A 10,841-nucleotide genomic window follows, 5' to 3' on the forward strand; every position below is an offset into this window, starting at 1 on the left:
CCTTCCAACTCCACATGCGCCTATGCAATGGGCCATAGCCTGTTTAGGAAGCTAGACTACATACACCATCAGCATCCTAACTGGCCTCTCAGGCTCCAGGACCCTCAGACCTTGAATGAATCCCCTGAGCACTGGCTGCCTCTGGCTCTATAGACATTTGCTCTTATTCTTCCTGTAGTGAGTCTTCTACACCACAGAAACATAACTAGAGCTCTGCAGGTCCTAAGTCCAGAAAGGGTTTCACTTTGCTGGATCCAAAGTGTCATTCGACCTGTGTTTTCTGGTGACTGTAGGGAAAACCCCATTTCCTTCCCCTTTTCACTTCCCTTGGCTCTAGCCTTCTTTCTTTCTCCTCCCTTTTCTCCCCCCTCCCCCACCCTCTTTAAGCAGAGCTCTCACTACCTCACTGTGTTTCTCAGACTGGCCTCAAACTCTTGGACTCGAAGTATCCTCCTTTCTCAGCCTCCAAAGTAGGCCAGCATCCTCTTTGGTCCTTAAAGACAGAGACACCTGAACAAGTCAAGGGTCTCTAACATGACATGGCTGTTGCCCTTCTGCCTCTTCCTCTTTCCCATTTTAGGACACTGGTGGTTGTGTCAGGACTCCCCCAGTATCTTTTCAGATACTCTGATTTCAGATATTCTGATAGACCCACTAGCATCCAACACCTTCACAGGTTCCAGGGATTAGAAAGAGGCCATCGCATGAGGTCATTATTCTGTCTACCACATACAACAGTCTCCAACACTGTTTAGGATTAACCACCAAGCCATGGTCAGCATATTCCAAGGAATATTTCCTCCCTGGAGAATACCTTGGGTTTCCTCTTCCTTTTACGTTTTCCTTTGCAAATCGTCTCCACACAGTGAAATCCTCACTGAAGAACAAGCTACACTCATGGTGGTCACAAGCACTGGGCAACTGGTTCAGTGCCCAGAGGCACTTGGGAAGGCTTGGGTGCAAGGGCTGAAGGCCAGCCCAGGCTCAGCTCTCCACACTGCTCACTGTGCTTCAGCCAGCAGAAGGGAAGCTATCATGCTCAAAGGGACTAGGCTTTTTCTAACACATCTGGCCAGGGGGGACATATAGAATACTTCAAACTTTTCCCCTCACCACACCATTCTCTAACTCACTGGGTCCCATGCTTCCCATTTATTATAATGTTGTACTGGCTGGCTTTGTGTCAACTTGACACAGGCTGGAGTTATCACAGAGAAAGGAGCTTTAGTTGGGGAAATGCCTCCATGAGATCCAGCTGTAAGGCATTTTCTCAATTAGTAATCAAGAGAAAAGGGCCCCTTGTGGGTGATGCCATCCCTGGGCTGAGAGTCCTGGGTTCTATAAGAGAGCAGGCTGAGCAAGCCAGGGGAAGCAAGCCAGTAAGTAACATCCCTCCATGGCCTCTGCATCAGCTCCTGCTTCCTGCTTGAGTTACAGTCCTGACTTCCTTGGTGATGAACAACAACGTGGAAATGTAAGCTGAATAAACCCTTTCCTCCCCAACTTGCTTCTTGGTCATGTTTGTCCAGGAATAGAAACCCTGACTAAGACAAATGCCTTATACATATTTACTATTATAACACTTGTCAAAATGTATCAGCTTCAATGTCCTCTTGGTTGCCTGGGGACCCGGATGTGTAAAACTGTTACCATGTGTATTTAAATAAGCTTAGATCAGCACTTGTCAGATTGTTCCCATTTCTCCGCATCAAATTGTTCACTATTTCTCCAACAAGGCTACGGAGCAGCATCTGCATACATGGCCTGGTAATAGGTGTTAGGGACAAATGGTAGCATCCAAGGAAGCAAACAGTGAGGGCTTGCATCCTACAGGGTACAAATCTGCTCCTCAAACGAGTGTAATCTAGCACGGCTCCCTCGGCAGCTGCTCAAATCAGGAAATTCTGAAAGAAAAAAAAAAGAGAGAGAGAACTTGGGGAAAGATGATCCTTCAGCTTGGTAATTTTTACTTTTTATTTTTACTTTTTAAATTATGTATGCATAGTGGGTGAGTGCAGGTGCCTAGAAAATCCAGAAGAAGGCAACAGATCCCCTGGAACAGGAGTTAGGGGTTTCAGGAACTGGACTCAAGCCCTCTCCTCTGCAAGTGCAGTACGTGTTCTTAAGTACTGAGCCGTCTCTCCAGACCCAACTTGATGAATTTTTTTAAGTGAATTCAACACAGTATATAAAATGCAGTGGTTTGGAGCTCTAATGTCCTTCAGACCCAGGCTCCTGGTTATCCTCACAGTATCTTGAAGATTTCTTCCCCTGTGTAATGGGAGCAAATTCTTAGAGTGGGTTTGTGAGGACCTGGCAAGTCAGGCCTCCCAGCAAGGGTCTGAGGCTGAGACAAGGAGGGGCTGGGAGGGGTTGCTTCTCTTCCATCTCTTTGAGAGCCACAAGGCAGCAGCATCCTTTCTGGAACCAAGTAGGCTCCTTCAAGGCAAGGTGATGTTTCACAAGGTTCACATGATAACCACAGTTCACAGAAGCAGGCCACAGGAGTGAACACTGTATGGGGGATTAGGGGAGATTAAGGAGAAATCCAGAGATGGCTCAGTGGGTAAAAGGCCTGATGACCTGAGTCTCAACCTCGATTCCATAGCCAGATGTGGTGTCTCACATCTGTAATCCCATCTCTCCTGAAGTAAGACTGAAAGTGGAGACAGCAGAATACCTGGAAAGTCGTGGGCCAGCTATGAGTTTCAGTAAGAGATGGGCCACCAGAGTAACAGGAATAAGAATTACCCTGACTCAGCAAGGTAGAAGGAGAAAAGAGACCCCTGAAATTTGTCCTTTGACCTGCCATTGCCTGCCAAACACACACACACCATATTTACACATCATACATACCATACATACACACATCATACATAGCACAAACAGTGCACACACACACACACATACCACACGCACAAACATAACATACATAAACATACCACACACACACACACACACACATAAATAAAAGTGTATTCTAAAGAAAAGAAAAAGAAATCTGAGAGAAGTCAGCCTGCAAACCACTGAGAGGACACAGGGAAAGGTCATGGGTGCCTACAGCTGCTTCTCTAAGCAGAGGTAGACCGATAGCCAAGAGTTGCAAGGAGGAACTTGGTTGCTCAATACAGGAATCGTTGGAACGAGAGTTGATCGGGCTGACGCAGGCCATCATTTGGGTGTGAAATAGATGGGGCCTGTGATGGGAAATCATGGTTGTCAACTTGGCTGCATTACAACCAAGCTATCACAGACCCACACCTCTGGGTGGGTGTGCCGGTTCCGGAGAGCAGTTAACTGAGGGGGAGTTTCACCTTAAATGCGGGTGGTGCGCAGGAGTCGAAGGCCTGGAGAGAAGGAAGAAGGAAAGGAGCTGGCGCAGGCCGCGAGGGCATTCCCCTTCCTCTGCTTCCTGGTTGCCTGTGGCACAAGCAGGTCGGCTCTGCCACCTGCAGCGCCCCACTCTCTTGACCTTCTGAAGCCCCGAGGCAAAACAAATCCTTCCTCTGTCGGCTACTTCATCGTAATTAAGCAAAAGTAACTAGTAAAAGTAACCAATACAGGACATAAGTGGGCTTTGGCTGGATTTTGAGGGAGTTTTTTGTTTGTTTTTGTTTTTGTTTTTGTTTTAGCTCTGAGAAGTGATCTGGAGCCCATTCTTGCCTGGGTCTTCATAGGCCGTACTACTATCTGCCACCAGGGGGCACAGGTGCTCCAAAAGAAGCAGTTGCTGTAGGGTTTTTGTTGTTTTGTTTTTTTCTTTTTTCTTTTTTTTTTAACTCATTTATTTTATGTGTGTGGATATTTTGCCCACATGCATATGTGTGCACCACACGCATGCCTGGTGCACACGGTAGTCCAAAGAGGCTGTCTTATTCCTAGAATAAGCACCAGCCAGCCAGCCATGTTAACTGCTTTGGGTTCCCTCCCATGACAGAATCCTCCTGTTAAGTATAACAGCCAGCAGCAGCAGCAGATAAACCGAAGAAATGAGTTCAAGGAAGCAGCCTGCAGTGTGTTGAGGATGTTTGAGTCATAAATGAAATGGACCCAGTCATACGGAGTCATATGAAGGTGAACTACCTATTCGCAGCTGGCACAGCTGACTGCTGGAGCAGCATCCGTTGGCTGAGCCCACCCACTCAGAGGACCAGAAACACACGGAACCAATCCTGGTGGCTCATTTCTATTGGGGGGCATAGCCAAAGAAGCATGGCCCTAACTGAGAGCCTTTGAAGCTGTTGACTGGGCAAACATCATTCTCTTCCTGGAATAACTGGAGGTGGGGTGCAGCATCTGCAGGAGAGGGCAAAACTGGGTCCAGCGTTCTCAGTAGGAGGTAGTGCAAACATTTCCTCCAAGCCATAGATACCGAGGAACCAGCTTCTTGTTTGCAGCTGCATGGTGCAGCATGGCAGGTTTGCTCTCTGGACATGATGGGTGTTGAGGGCACAGGGCAGGGGACAGCCCTGATTGTCAACCAGGATTGTCTGCTGCAGCATTGCACCAACTTCTGTGGCTTCCTACAGGAGCAAACTACTTTTCTGAGAGGTTCATCTAAAAAGAATCCAACTGAAGCAAGTTGACCCTTCTGGCTTAGTACCCAATAATAGAACACGCAGATTTTTTTAAAAATTAATTTTGGAAAAGAAAAAAATGTCATTACATTTAGCCGGGCAGTGGTGGCACGCGCCTTTAATCCCAGCACTTGGGAGGCAGAGGCAGGCGGATTTCTGAGTTCGAGGCCAGCCTGGTCTACAAAATGAGTTCCAGAACAGCCAGAGATACACAGAGAAACCCTGTCTCGAAAAAACCAAAAAAAAAAAAAAAAAAAAATTGTCATTACATTTAAAAACAAAATAGTTTTTAAAATCTCTAAAGTGCCCGGGCCTGGTGATAAATACCTTTAATCCTAGCACTCAGGAAACAGAGGCAGGAGGATCTCTGTGAGTTCAAGGCCAGCCTGGTCTACAACATGAGTTCCAGGATAACCAAGTAGAAAGATCCTGTCAAAAAAAAAAACAAAAAAAAAACAAAAACAAAAAAACCCAAAAACCTCTACACTGGTCATAACTGGAGTAGTAGCTGATATTTTTAAGGTAGGGCTAGAAAGATGCTCAGTGGTCAAAGGTCAAAGGTCAAAGCTGTTCCTCGGAGGACCTGAATTCAGATCCCAGCTCTGACATCTCTCTGCTCACAACCATCTAGAGCTCCAGCTCCAGGGGATGTGATGCCCTCTTCTGCCTTCTGAGGGAGTCCAAACTCAGGAATGCCTACTTTACATATATACATAGCTTTAATAATAAAATAAATGAATACATAGAATAGTCACCACAGAATCTCCCAGAATCCAACCACAGAGTCAAGGAGTTAAAAGTGTAAACGATGGAATTGAGCAAGATTGTGCACATCTATGGTCCCAGCACTTGTGAGGCACAGGCCATCCTGCTTTATCTGGACTACATGGTGACCCCCAAGCCTCAAAAGAGAAGAAAAGAAAATCTAAAAGGGGCAGGTGGATTAAGAGTCTCTTAACCATCCCGTAGAAGTTCCAAAAGAAGCTGGAAGGAAGATTGAATGTCTTTCTGCCCACTTCCAATCCACTAGCAGATTTTCTTGCCTAGCCCTTCAAAATGCACTCCATGTTGGACAAGTCCTTCCCACCTCAACTGCCCCTCTGATCTCTGCCACCACCATCTCTGACATCTGTGTGATACCAGCCTCTTATAGTCTGGGGTCCACACAGAAGCCAACGTGGTCACTTAGAAACATAATTCTGGCCACAGCTCTCTTCTCTAAGGCCTCAAACACTGTTCTCACGTTAGAACAAAGTCTGGGTCTATTCATAATAGTTAAATTCTGATTTTAGGGACTCACGAGATGGCTCAGCTGTTAAAATTAACAGCTGTCTTAGTTAGGGTTTTACTCTTGTGAACAGACACCATGACCAAAGGCAAGTCTTATAAAGGACAACATTTAATTGGATCTGGCTTATAGGTTCAGAGATTCAGTCCATTATCATCAAGGCAGGAACATGCAGCATCCAGGCAGGCATGGAACAGGCAGAGCCAAGAGTTCTACATCTTCATCTGAAGGCTGCTGGCAGAATACTGGCTTCCAGGCAGCTAGGATGAGGATCTTGAAGCCCACACCCACAGTGACACACCTACTCCAACAGAGCCACACATTCTAATAGTGCCAAGCATATACAAACCATAACACTTCCTTAGGACCTGGGTTCAACTTCCAACTCACATGGTGGCTCACAACTGTCTGTGACTCCAATAACAGAGGATCCAATGCCCTCTTGTGTCCTCTGCAAGCACCAGGCACATGGTCACAGCCACACAGGCCAATGAAACAACCATACACAAAATAATAATAATAATAATAATAGTAGTAGTAGTAGTAGTAGTAGTAAAATTCAAAGGTACTTGATTGTCTACTTGGTTGGATTGAGAGTGGCTGTAGTATAACCATAAGGGTGAATCCAGATAACTAAATTAGAAGGCTCTGGCCTAATAAATGGTTTAACCCACTGTTGAATTGAAAATTCGAATGAATTTAGGAACCATTGAAACTGGAAGTCAGGAAGTAGTTGGAAGAAGTCAGTCACTGAGGACATGTCATAAGGGGCTTGGTGTCACCTTGGCCCCTTCCGGTTGCTTTTCTACTCTGAACCCTGTCTGCTATAATGTGACAATCTCCCAGGTCCTTCCCGCCGCGGTAGACTGAAACCGTGAGTTAAATAAATCATTCCTCTTTTACATCATTGTGCTGAGGTATATGGTCACAGCAAGACAAAAGTAACTAATACACTATGCTCTCCGGTTCCATCCTGGTTCGGCTGAGATAAGCATTCCCACTCCTCTGGTCTAGCCCACTGAGGCCCAGCTCTAAAGCTCTGACTTCCGGGCTGCTCCTCCAACCAGCACTGACTTCCGGGCTGCTCCTCCAGCCAGCACTGAGTCTCCATCTTAGGGTGTACGCCATTGGCTTTCCTCTGCCTGGAAAGAAATAGCCTCCAAATCACCGCAAGAGTTCCCTTGGGTCACATACCCCGTCACCAGAGAAGACTTTCCTGTTCTGTGTAAACAGCCCACCCCAGGTCCTATCACTGGCATTAGGAATCAGAAAATGACAGAATGGCCTCTTAAGTAAATGCTGTTGCTCGAAATGGTTACCCATAGAAGAAAATATCAGAGTCTTCTCGGCTATAATTACCAAACACAAAAATAAATCTCTGATAAGTTCAAGTGAAATTTCTAAATTTTAAAAGAAAATGGGGAGAGGAGACCGGGGTTCAGCTCAGCTATAAAGCGCTGGACTGATGCACAAGGCCCCAGGTTCCATTTCCAGCGCCATATAAACCAGGCTCTACAGTGTGCACCTATAGTCCTGGGTCAGAAGACCTCAACTTCATCCTGGGCTACACAAGACCCTGTCTACAGAGATTTAAAGAAAGAAATGGCTTTCTAAAACATCATTAGAGAAAAAAATTAACTCAGAACAACACTGACTATAGAAATAAAGGTTAGAAATATGATTTGTGTGGGAAAGAAAATGCTTATTCCAAAATATATGCCACAAAGAAAAAGAAAAAGAAGTCAGGTGATTTAATTTTTTTTTTACAATTTCATACATGAGTACTGTTTTTACATCATCTCCTGCCCCTTTCTCTCCAGCTCTTCCTGTGTCCACCCTACTCCCTCACAAATTCATGACTTTTTCATTGGCATTTTTATACATACATCAAACATACACTCACACACACATCTATATGTTTAACAATACTAATATACATTTGTGTGTGTGTGTGTGTGTGTGTGTGTGCATGTGTTCATAAGCTACTGAGTCCATTCAGTGTTGTTCTGGCTAGCAACAGGCTTTTACAAATTATCCACATTTTAAAGAGAGGTATAACTCACAAAAGTTTAGTGTTTCATATCCAAGTAGAATAATAAACAAAGGTATGTGCCTTGTAAAACAGGAACCCAAACTACAACATCATCTGGCAGAGAACATATAAGGCATGCATTCATTTACTCGAAGGAAATTCGCTTTAGACAATAAGATCCTACTTTGCACAGGCTTTCTGAAAATTAAAGTCTGACAGTTTCAAGAATTAACAAAGCCGTGGAGTGCTACAGTCACCTCTGGGAGGAAGTGGCATTGAACCAGGGACCTGGAAACTGAGAAGCCTTCGATTCGAGAAGCTGGGGGAAGCACTTCCAAGAAGCTTTGGAGGAACCAAGAGAAGAGCTGAGCAGCAATCAGCCACAAGAAACAGTGTCTGACGCTGCAAAACAGAATGAGGTGGGAATGTGGGGTACAGAGAAACTGTAAGTGTGGATGGCAGATTCATGACGTACAAATGGCACTGCTAGTGACATGCCCATCTAAGCATGTCCCTCCCCACTTCCTCATTCTGCATCCCATAGAGCCAGTAGCATCCAGGTGACATGAGACCTGAAGCTTATCCAGATGACCTAAAGGACCTTCCTTACTTTTACAGAAAGATTCCACACCATTTGGCCTTAAAGAACAGAATCCTGTTGTTTGTCGTCGTTTGGATGGAATTGAAAGATGCTGTGCTAAGTGAAATAAGCCAAGCACATACGACGAATACCACATGTTCCTTCTCGTGTGTGGAAATTACAAATCCAGCTGGGTGCCATGGTGCGCATCTGTAAACCTAGCATTCAGCACGCTGAGGCAGGTGGATGAAATTTTTGAAGCCAGCCTGTGCTATAGACTTACACTAAAAAAGAAAAATTAAAGTAGTTACCTGATGTGAAATCATGATTTCTAGAGTCCGTGAATGGGGGTCTTACAAGGCAAAGGGAGACTGGATTTCAGGTTTGATCAATGCATGGTGTATGCATGTGTTAGGCTATACAAACACTGGACTTCACTAATCTGTACAGTTAGTATGTGTTCATCAAAAATAAAATAACTTTTTTCTTAATTTCCAAAATTACAAATTCAAAACAGTTAAGCCTGATGCAAGCGAAGGTGCTAAGGCAAGGCACCGTTAGTCTCGTGATAACTCTGTTTCTAGCTCTGCTCATCACCGATTGCAATAAAGTGTTACTTGCCTGTCTACACCACTACACTGTTTGGTCCTGTTAGGGGCAGTTGCGTTTTGCTCCCCGCACAGCACAGCGGGTGAGTCTCGAGGGCTAAACCACATGCACACAGACCACAGCTCCGCAAAGCAAAAGTAAGGCCTTTGGGACCGGTTTCTACACTGCTGCCCTTTCTCAGACCCCTGGTCGAAGGCCCTGAGCTCAGCAATGCAGAGATGCCAGCATCCCTGCTTCTCATGCCCGCCTTGTGTTCCTCTGTTGCCTCCCATTATCACTCTCCTTAATTCCATCATTGTCTTCTCACCAGTACGCCCTGGTACCAGGAATTCTCCCTCAGCCCCCAGCATGTCCAGATCCTGTACTTCCTCAAGGGCCCAATCTCAAAGCCTCCTTCTCGACCAAGTACTCAAACCTCTTGAGCCCACTACAACAACGATTGTTATTTGTGCTCCTTAAGCCCCTCTGAGTAAGCCTGCATAAGCTATGTCTTCACCATGCTGCACAGTGACCAGCACCTTGCAGCAGCTTCACCATAGACTCCAGGATAGCCAAAGGCCTCCAGAGATCAGCCCAGCCACCAACCTTGGGTTTGATGGGCTTGTTGTTTGTGGTGGCTGTTGTTGCTATTGTCTTTTTTTCCACTCCTGGCTTTGTGTCCAAAGCAGGAAACTTGAGCCCTTGTACCCTTCCAAATTTGACAAGGAGATGGGATGTATGCATTGCGCTTCTATGTTCTTGTTGTTCCGAATTTAAGGTATACAAAATAAAAGAGAGGAGCACATACAGAGATGGACTTGTCACTTCCTGGCCTCTTGGCTAAGAGCAAATATTCAGATATAATTCTACAAATACAGATGTCTGTCTCCCAAGGACAAGCTCCGTGAGGACGACACTGATGTGTCTTCTGTTTCCTCCCACCTTAACCACTAGCTGCATGGAGAGTCTTGCTCTCATTAACTCTGGGAAGGGCTGAGTGAGAAAATAATAAATGACTGCTGATCTCCCCAAGGGCCTGGCCATTTATTTGTTTCACAATGTTTATTGTGAATCGTATTTATTGTGAAACAAATGCATTTAAAGTTGAGTGCCGGAAAACAATAAACAAAATGTGTTTGTCAGGAAAACTGTGGAACTACTGAGAAAGGGCTTTGGTATAGACCTGGGAGCTGAGCTGGTAGGCCAAGGTGAAGCTGGGATTATCTCAGGCACTGATGCCTGAGGCCTACATTCCAGTGTCCTTTGGATCTTGAAACAAGGCAGGAGGAGAAGCACAGAAACACAAAAACTTCCTTACCACCCACCTGTCCTCTGTTCTTTCCCCTCACTAGCACACCCTATAACTATCCCCAAGGTCCTAGCCAACAAGGAACCAGGAAGCTACAGTCTCTGGGTAAATTGTTGCGAGTTCAAAGGTAGGCACCACCTTCCCATCAATCAGAATCTCCGACAGTAAACGCTGATCCAGCCTACAGTGTGCTGAGACCCTTCTCATTTTAGGCCCCATTTTGCAGCTTCTTTTGCATCATCCTGATACATGAAGGACCATTGATACAAAGGGTTGATCATTCCATCTACACCCTTAAGAGTTGAGTGCCAGAAAAGCATCAACAAGCAAGATATGTTTGTCCAGGAAACTGGGGGAAGTACTGAAGAAGGGGCTTTGGTATAGCCCTGGGACCCGGAGGAAAGTCTCGGGGACAGACCATTGGGATTCTGGTGGGTCAAAGTGAACCTGAGAAATCCTGATATTCA

Source organism: Mus musculus, chromosome 9 (assembly GCF_000001635.26).
Source record: "Mus musculus strain C57BL/6J chromosome 9, GRCm38.p6 C57BL/6J".
Classification (NCBI taxonomy): Eukaryota; Metazoa; Chordata; class Mammalia; order Rodentia; family Muridae; genus Mus; species Mus musculus.